Source organism: Penaeus monodon, chromosome 2 (genome assembly GCF_015228065.2).
Source record: "Penaeus monodon isolate SGIC_2016 chromosome 2, NSTDA_Pmon_1, whole genome shotgun sequence".
NCBI lineage: Eukaryota > Metazoa > Arthropoda > Malacostraca > Decapoda > Penaeidae > Penaeus > Penaeus monodon.
The window spans coordinates 29,134,100-29,144,579 of record NC_051387.1 but is presented as its reverse complement, the minus strand read 5'-3'; the positions used below and the strand labels follow the sequence as shown (position 1 = coordinate 29,144,579).

The 10,480-nt window shown below is 33.8% G+C and overlaps 1 protein-coding gene across 7 annotated transcripts in view; it reads left to right on the top strand.

The window, feature by feature from the left end:
- Positions 1 to 4,523: 4,523 nt before the first annotated feature.
- The window catches only part of LOC119582143 (glycine receptor subunit alphaZ1-like), a 58,807-nt gene continuing 52,850 nt past the window's right edge, over positions 4,524 to 10,480 (top strand). For 2 of the 7 annotated variants that reach the window (XM_037930420.1, XM_037930413.1), the window contains exons 1-2: positions 4,529 to 4,702; positions 4,975 to 5,058. The gene's annotated coding sequence lies outside the window, so the exon portion shown is untranslated. Of the gene's footprint in view, positions 4,703 to 4,974; positions 5,059 to 10,480 lie in introns of all 7 variants that reach the window. The other 5 variants (XM_037930407.1, XM_037930384.1, XM_037930391.1 and 2 more) reach the window with 5 other exon arrangements.

The window sequence follows — 10,480 nt, the reverse complement described above, 5'->3', positions numbered from 1 at the left end:
TGGGTTTTGGAATTCCCCAATTCCCCCCCTTGGGGCTAATCAAGTCGAGGGTGGATTTGGTCGGAATTGGGAAAGGGGGGAGATCTGAAGGGAGAAGTCAGAGAGAGATTTCTTCAGCACATTTCTAAATACCCAAAGGGTCGGACGCTATTTTATACAGATGGTTTTGAAATCTGAAAAAGGTGTGGTTTTGCCCGGGAGTGGGGCCGCAGGAAAAAACTGCATCTGGCAGTCTTTCTCTAAACAGCCCTCGATTTTTACTGCAGAGTTACATTTCCCAAACCCTTTCAGCAGTTTTTAAAATGATTTGAGATTTAGAACCATTTTTATTTTATTTATTTTTGTGACTCTCGTAGTGGGTTGAAGCAATCAGAGCTTAAACTCATCCAAACCAAAAGTGAGGGGGGGTTCAAGATTGGGGTTGCACTGATGTCAACACGTAAAAAAAGATTTAAACCCGGGTTGGGTGCCACCGCATGTTTGGGGTCAGTGGGAATGAGCGAGCTGATCGAAAAGGGCCCAAAGGGACTCCCCTCAGCCTTGTGAGGGTCGTTTTTCCCTCCCACACACCGACCTGAAAACCCCCGCATCAGGGGTTGTCCCTTTGCGATAAATTGGGAAAGGGAAAAAGGGGGGGCATATCTCCGAAAAAAAAACTGCGAGAGATTAGAGATGACCTTGGCAGTTGGGTGACTAAACATCCATCCCAACCGAAAAGTGGAAGTTGCATTAAAAGGCTAAGAATTTGGGCACACAAGACGGGGCTCATGGGGTGATGATGGCTTTAAAAAAAAAACAATTTTTGGGGATGCCAAGACCCTTTGCAATCGCACATGGAGTGGGGGAAAAGTGCAACATTTTCAGACCCAAAAACGTTGTAATTTTCTCAACCCCTTTCACTTTAAAAATTTTTTTTGGGGGGGGATTGTGACATTTGAGGGTCTTTTTATTTTCCCTTAAAGGGGGACTAATTTTTTTAAAAAAATTTAATTTTCATAATGTTTATGCAATAATTTTTTTACATTAGAGTTTTAATATTTATGCTTTTATTTTTTAAATTTTTTTATTGTTTAAAAAAAAAAAATATTATTGGGTAGATTTTTTAAAATTTTAAAAATTTTTAAATTTTTTTATTTAAAAGGTATTTGCCGCAATGAAACCCTTTGCTGTTTACGCGGCAGATAATTTTAAATAATCAAATCAAATCAAATCAGGAAAATTTTTAAATACCAAAGGGTCAGATGCCCAAAATATAAAATGGGTTTAAAAACTGAAAATGGTGTGGGCTTTCAGCAGGAGGAAGGGGAAAGGGAAAACGCATCGGGCAGTCTTTTCCCTTTTGCAGCCTCGATCTTCCGCAGAGTTAATGCCATCCTTGCCCGCAGTTATGATGACTTTGAGATCTTACGAACCATTCTTTTTGTGTATATTCCCACCTCGTAGGCTTTTTCAAAAAAATCCCTAGCTTAAACTCAAACACAAACCAATATTTAAAGGGGGGGTTTAAGATTGGCTTTCACTGATGTCAACAGGTAAAAAAATAACTGTGTTGGGTGCCACCGCATGTTGGTATCAGTGGGAATGAGCGAACTGATCAGAAGGCCAAGGCAGCTGCTGCTCAGCCTTGTGATGCTCGTTTTCCTCTCCCACACACCGACTTGAAATCTATCATCAGGAGTTGTCTTCGTGATAGATGGAAGGTGGAGGCATACCTCCAGAAACAAACTGCGAGAGATTCGAGATGACCTTGGCAGTTGGGTGACTAGCATCCATCCCAACCGAAAAGTGGAAGTTGCATTAACAAGACTAAGAATCGGGCACACAAGACTGACTCATGGACCAATGATGGCTAAAAGTCAAGCACTTTGTGAGGGATGCCAAGAGCCATTAACGGTCGCACATGTAGCGGAAAGATGTGCAAAGACGTATGTACTTGTCTCCCCCATATACACTGAAAAATGTATTGGGGGAGGATCGTGATACAGAAGGTCTTATTAGTTTCCTTAGGGAGACTAATATTTTCAATAAAATCTAATCATGCATAATGTTTATGCAATAATTTTATACACTTAGAGCATAATATTTATGCTTTGATTTTTAATATATTTATTGTTATTTGTAAGATATTTATTGATAGATTTTTTAAGTTTTAAATATTTTAATGTTTCTTTAACAAGGCATTCGCCGCTAATGACCTTAGCTGTTGACGCGGCAGATAATTTTAAGTACATATATTACCACTGCAGGAGCAATGATAATCATTGAATATCTGGCTTAGTTTAGGAGAAACGTTTTTTTCTTTTAATGTTAGTCATGGCCCGGTTGCTATTTATTTTCTTACTTGGAAGACTGTCTTTCCTTTATAGTTGTTTCTTTCACAATTTCCCATTTCTGCTTTATCTTCTTCAGTTGATTTCACCTTTTCAAATGTTTGATCTTCACAATTTGGTTTATGCTGTATTGTTTCTGGGTTAACATGTCATTGTCGGTTGCATCTCACTTTGTGGTTGCTGATATCTGAACTTGGATGTTGATAAGTTCAGCCTCTGTAAGGTGTTTGTTCTTGGTGATGTCACACTTGGTGTTGTCAGGTTTACTGGCTCTTATGTTAGGGAGCTTCTGTCACACAATAAATGTATGGCCATGAAGTTGCCAGGCATGTTAAGAGAAGCGGTGCAGCATCTGTCCATTACTTATTTCTTCTTTTGTCCATTTTTGTCATCTGTTCTGACTTTGGTGTGGAATGCTGTTGTTGTGTGAGCATTCATATCGGCGTGATCCTACAATATTTAGCATATACCACTAATAGTATAATCACTAATGTACGAGACGTAATTATAAACTGATTAAAGCAAAGATGAGAAGAAACAAGTTCTATAACTCGAATTGCGTAAATTATCATTACTTGTCGATCGTGGTACAGCCTTGTTAACCCTACGATTATACCCCCTTCAAAAGAAAGTTTCTTGGTAATTTCACCTATTATTGTTATTTTATTTATTTTATTTTATTTTTATTTTATTATTATTATTTTTTTTTTTTTTATTTTTTTTTTTTTTATTTTTTTTATTTGTGGATGACATTCCATAACTGTTCTCTGTTTCCCACTTTGTCCACTAGGGTGTAAATAATGTCTGGATTGAGCTCCTTGACTTCGGCAAGTCGGAGTGGGCGTTATTTGGTTTCCTTGATCAAATTTATGTTTGTCTGGATAATTTTGAACATTTTTGTGAGGCAACGTTGTTACTTGTAATAAATATTACTTATCTTTACAGTAAAATTATACCTAATATGATATAATAATTACTCTTTAGACAATCAAGTAATAATTATTAATTATATTACAGTTTTTGTTTTGATATCGTCTTTTCCTCTTTAGCTGGGGTGAAATACCAACACCGCGGGGGAAGCATCCCGCTCTGTAAAATGGATATCGAGACAAAATAGACTAATGTGACTGCCTCTTCAAGGCCCCCTACCTGCCATCTGGGGACAAGACTGGAAAGGGTTTACTCCCCCAGGTTATTATTAGTATAATTTTTACCATTATCGTCATCGTTATCAGCATTGTCATTATTAATATCGCTATTAATATTACAAATTGTAGATTTTATTATTAGCAATATCATTTTTGTTAATATCATTATCATGGTCGTTATGACTTTTCTTTCTATTTTGGACATTTTTCATCAAAATTCTTATTGTCATCACTATTGATATTGCTACTTGTAATATATTTTTTATCATCATTGTCGCCACCATGATCTTTATTTTCCTTTTTTGAATGGGCAATATTATTCCTATTATCAATATTCTTTTTACTACTACCTCTATTATCATTATTACTATAATTGACTCATCTTTGTCCCTACCAACCGGCTCTTACTCAGAGCTTGAAAAACCGAGCCGATATCATTGTTTAGAGTAGTATTTATCATCATGGTTTTCCTCATGATGAACGTTATTAACAGCCTTGCTATTTTATTACTATTATTATATATATATATCACCATCGCCCTCAGCATAGTATTAATATTGATTATTATGACTACAAATTATTTTTATTATTGTTATTATTAATGATATTGTTATTATTATTACTGTGAAGGTTGATGATGGTGGTGATCATTTTTTATATTAAGTATCAATAAGTTTATTGTTGCCAGTACAATTATTCCTGCTATCATTATCATTTTTATGTTTACAGATTTTATAATCGACATTGCTATCGCCTTTATCATCACAATCTTTATTCAAATTAACGTGTCTGGCATTACAATCTTCATGATTTAATTATAATCCACTGATTACTTTTGGCTTATGTCCAGGTGTTACCTGCAACAATCTATATCACACAAACAACAAAAAAGCTAAAATGCATACAGTTTCCGCTGATGATAAAACCACGATATTTTCTATATAAACACACTACATCCAAACCTTGAACTCGTTCCCATGCTTCCCAAAGGGACTGCATTGTCGCGCAGGTATTATTAGGCATGGGGAACAGAATCTGTCCTCGTAACGATGAAAGTGCGGAAGTAAAGGCAATGGCAGCGGAGTTGGACTGATACTTGGAAACGTGCTCAGTGTGTTCCCAGCAGTGGTCGGTGCGGCACACGGCCAGCCTTTCGTAGCGGTCCCCAAGTTTATTCATTATTATTTTTTTTGCATTCCTTATTCACTTGCATCTGAGAGTTAAGTATGATTATATGGAACGACTACAATCATTTGCAAATAACAGCTATATGATAATTAACTCATAATGTTCTTCATTTACCAAAAAGTGCTCACAATAAATTTACGGGATGCATTTCAAAATCTTGCATGCAAACATCCGTGCTTTCTGGGAATTCATTAAACACATTCCTATTGTCTTCAAAGCAATCCTCTCTTGAACATTATTTCCATTTGAATAAGTTTAATCTCATGATAATATAGATACATTTACCTCACATATTTTCCTTTCGACAGAAAAATCTAAAATTGTCTCAGATAAAACGTGTGGAACGATTTATAATCGAAGAAACCCAAAAGCGGTTGCATTCTTGGTAACAGGTAAGTGAGTGTGGGATATCACGGGTCTTTACTCACGCACGCACGCACACACACACACACACACACACACACACACACACACACACACACACACACACACACACACACACACACACACACACACACACACACACATTATTATTATTATTATTATCATTATTATTGTTATTATTATTATTATCATCATCATCATCATCATCATCATCATCATCATCATCATCATCATCATCATCATCATATCATAATCATAATCATAATCATAATCATCATCATCATCATCATCATCATCATCATCATCATTATTGCCATTATCAGTGTTACTATTATTACCAATATAATTACCATTATCATTATTATTATTGGTACTTTATCATTATTGTATTATTATTGTTGCCATTATTGATATAATAATAATAATAATAATAATAATAATAATTATTATTATTATTATTATTATTATTACCATTATCATTATCATTATCATCATTATCATTATTATTATTGTTTTATTATTATTATTATCATCATCATCATCATCATCATCATCATCATCATCATCATCATCATCATCATCATCATCATCATCATCATCATCATCATCATAAGCATCATCATCATCATCATCATCATCATCATTATCATTATCATCATCATCATTTATCATTATTGTTACCATTATCATTAACATTATAATCATTATCAATATGATAATTATAATTATTACTATATCATATTCATCATCATGATTATTTCCTTATTATTTTCATTCTTCTTCTTCTTATTATTATTATTATGATTATTATCATTATTATCATTATTATCATTCTATTTTATTTTTAATTATTATCCTTTTTTATTATTTTTTATTATTATTATTTTGATATTATTATTAGTAGTAGTATTATTAGTATTGATGTTGTTACTATTATTGTTTTTATCATCATTATCATCATAATAACAATAAGAAATAATAATAATAACACAAATAATGATAATAATAATAATCATGAGAAAAAAATATTATCATTATTATTATTATTATTATTGTTATTATTATTATTATTATTATTATTATTATTATTATTATTATTATTATTATTATTATTATTATTATTATTATTTTGTTAATATACACACGCCCGCACGCACGTACAATAATGACAGTGATAATTTTCATTATTGTTATTACTGTTACTATTCTTATAATCATTCATTATTATTATTGTCTTTATTACTAGTACTATCATTACCATCATCATCACCATTACTATAGTTATTCTTCTTTTTATCATCATTATAATTACTATTATCCGTATTATCCTGGTATTGCTATCAATATTACTGTTTCATTATTATTATCATTACATTTTCGTTATCACCATTAACATTATTTCTATCATCGTTATCATGATCATCATCATTACTATTATTATATCATTGTTATTATTGTAATTGTATTGTAATCTCTATTATCGTTATCATCCTTTGTAAGTGTTACATTTATCATTTATTATTATTACTATCATTATTACTATAATTTTTATATTTATTAATATTCTTATTGATGTTCTTAAAATGCTGTTATTGTTATTATTATTATTAGTGTTATTATCATTACTATTATTATTATTATTATTAATATTATCATTATTATTATTATTATTAGTGTTATTATTATCATTATCATTATCATTAGTGTTATTATTATCATTATTATTATTATAATTACTGTAAAAGTTTCTTTAGATCTGCTAATTAAAATCAAACACCGAGTCATACCAGCGACCTAGGGTGATTGAAGTTTGAGGTAATGGAACACCAACAAAAATATGCAAAAATATGCAGAACAATTACAAATTAAAACATCTAGTCAAGTCAATGCACGAACATAAAAAAAAACATTTCAGATCGATAAGGCTCTTCTGAGAACATGCGCTGTGCAGTATAAAACAATTTTTTTACTTCTTCTAATTTTGGATTTCCCGGTATTTGTTCAAGAAACTTATCAGTACATTTCTTTATAAGGCCAAGTGCTCCAATAACAACAGGCAAAGTTTTGGTTTTTAAATGCCACATCTTTTCCTCCTCTATTTCCAGGTCTTTATACTTTGATATCTTTTCGAACACTTTCGTTGAGACGTTTCTGTCTGAAGGGATGCTCATGTCTATAAACAGGCAGGTGTTGTTTATTTTGTCCTTGATGACGATATCTGGATGATTCGCCTGTATAGTACGATCTGTGTGAATTGGAAAGTCCCACAAGATTGTAGCATCTTTACCTTCAGTAACTGGTTCTGGATGGTGTTCCTACCATTTTGCCGATAGAAAAGTGCTTGCAGATCTTCCATTGCAGGAACTTGCCCACTCTGTTGTGGCGATTTTTGTACTCATTCGGTGTTGATATTGAGCAACCAGACACAAGGTGATCAATCGTCTCAACCTTGTCTTCACAAAACCTACACTTTGGGTCAGTGCCATTGTCCAAGATGTTAGCTTGATAGTTTCTGGTAAACAAACTTTGATCTTGGGCTGCAAGAATAAAACCATCTGTTTCCCCTTTTAAGTCCATAGCTTCTAAGCCACTGATGGGTCATGGTTTCATCTACATCAGCATGTTTGCTTTGAGCTACAAACTGTCCGTGGAGAGGCTTTTCATGCCACCTAGATTCAAATTTTCTTGTCCGATCTTCTTTGCTTTTTGTTTTCTATGTTTAGCAGCCAATGTTGGCGACATATGTTCGATGTTTTCGCTCTCAATACCCAGATCCTGAGAAAACTTATCTGAATCCTTTACTACCGAGTGTGACCTTTTGGAGTTTTCATGTACTCTAACTAATTGAAGCATCCAATCGTTGGTTAGATCTAAGTATTGCAAGAGAACCAATTGTTGATGTTTTGTACGATAATTCCAACTGCATCATTCCCCTACCTCCTTTACTTCTAAGGACGTACAGACGGTCTATGTCTGATGTAGGGTGATACATTCTGTTGCATGTCAATTGCTTCCTAATTTTGGTGTCAATTTGTTTGAGTTCACTTAAGTTCCAGTCTATCACGTTAAAACTATATGTAACCACAGGTATTGCAAGAGTGATGATTGCTGTTTGTTTGTTCTTCGAGTTTAATTCCGTTTTCAGGACTGACCTTACTCTTCGGATGCATTCTATACATATTGTTTTCTTCATCTTCGATTGTTGTATACCATCTCCTTCGTTTACTCCTAGATATTTATAGGTTTCTTCCTGAACTAATTGCTTTAATACAGTATCAACACTTAACTCTATATTGTCCAATGTAACTAGTTTTCCTTGCTTAAAATTTGCTATAGCACATTTATCGAGACCAAACTCCATACCTATGTCATCACTAAACTCTTTTATGGTTTTCAACAACCCTTCCAGTTCACCATCATTCTGAGCGTAAAGTTTCAAGTCATCCATTCTATATGGATGACTTGAAACTTTAAGCTCAGAATGATGATTGATCTTGTCCATGATCTTATATCCATACCCTGTGTTGTTAAGAGGCTGGAAGAGTGGGATAAGTGCCATACAAAATAAAAGAGGGGAAAAAGAGTCGCCCTGGAAGATTCCGCATCTGATTCGCATGTTGTTTGAAATAAGATTACTGTTTACGTGGCTGAGAGTAAGATTCGTCTCCCATAATGTCATGCTGCTTCAAAGAAAGTTGATTAAGAATTTCTAAAGTTTTTAGGATACAAGAGTGTGGGACACTGTCATAGGCTTCTTTTTTTTTTTTATAGTAGATCCAAGCAGTACTTAGTTGTCTGTGTTTAGTGTGAGCATTTTCGAGAATCATTTTATTCATAAACAGTTTATCTTTACATCCGTATGATCCTCTGCAACACCCTTTTTGTTCGTTGGGATAAATATTTTGTTCTTCCATGTGTATGTAGGTTCTTTCAGTTAAGATTGAAGTAAGTAATTTATAGGAAGTTGATAAGCATGTAATGGGTCTGTAATTTTTTTGGGTTCTCTGTTTCGTTACTTTTGGCCAAGAGATAAGTAGTCCCTTGCATAACCATTTAGGTGTTAAGTTAGGTTCTATCATAATTGAGTTAAAATTAGATGCTAATTTGGCATGCGCCGAAGAAAGAGTATTAAGCCAAAAATTTGGGATCTGGTCAACCCCAGGTGATTTCCATTTATGGGACTTTTTTAGTGCGCTTTGAATTTCTTCAGTAGTAATATTTTCCCAATCTTCTTCGGGAATATGCCTAGTGCTATTCTCAAGACCTTGTATCCATGCATTTTCATTGAATTATTTCTCTTTTCCCCAAAATTCCCGGACCTGTTCTTCAGATGGTACAGCTTCCACAAAGATTGTTTCTTTTCCTATTTTGCGGTAAAACTTCTTCGCGTCAGTCTCGAACATTTTATTCTGCCTGAGGAACTTTTGGCGCTTGTCATATATACGTAACCTTTGTGCCTTAACCTGGAGTTTTTGCTTCAGCTCTTCTTTAATGGTTGGTATTTGTTCTTTGGAAAGTATTTTGTATTTTCTTATTACTTTTCTCGCTTTTCTCGATTGCTTCCCATTATCTTTTTGTAGTTCGTCTAATATAGATATTTTTGTAAAGCTTTCTATTTCTTTCTCAATTTTCACTTGCCACTTAGCTTTGCGAGGCTTCTTTTTCGTTTCCTTCTTTCTTAACTTAATGCCACATTTTGCTTGGAGGACTCTTCCTGTTGCGTACATTACTTCGTTTAATTCAGTTAAATCGGGATTTATCTCATGACAGAGTTGTTCTAACGCCTTGTTACCTGTGTTTAATATATCTTTATATCTGTGGGTATGTCTAATTTTCAATAGTGTCTCTCTTTCACTCATTTCGGTATGTTTTACTACCGATAGTTCTTCAACGATATTCGTTTTCATATCCAGCAATTCTTCCTCATCTACGACAACCTCACGCGACTCTAATTCATCGATATTATTTTCAACTGCTAGATCAACTTTATTTGGCATGTCAAGTTCTTGTCTATCTAAATTTCCTCAACTTCATTTTCTTCTATCTGTACCTCTCTAGTGTCGTTTTTACTCGATCTTTGATTATTGAGATTTCTATATCTCAATTTTTTGCTACGAACAATATGTCTTCTAACACTGGCTAACTTGTTTGAGTCAAGCATTTACGTTTTCTCACTTTCACTATTTCTTAAACACCATGTATTATAGGTGCCATCAGTATTATTCGTTTCTGTTTTTTCGAGTGCATAGTAAAAGCAGTACATTACTCTTCCCTTGCCCATTTGTCTTGTTTTCTTTTCATTGTTAGTACCAGATGGCTGAACCGCAGGGCCAGGGGTGGGATCTGTCCCGTCCTGGTGACCTGGCGGATTTTGACTAATGGAAGAGGTAGACTCAGTAGCATACTTTTCGATCCCAGGTGAATCTTACC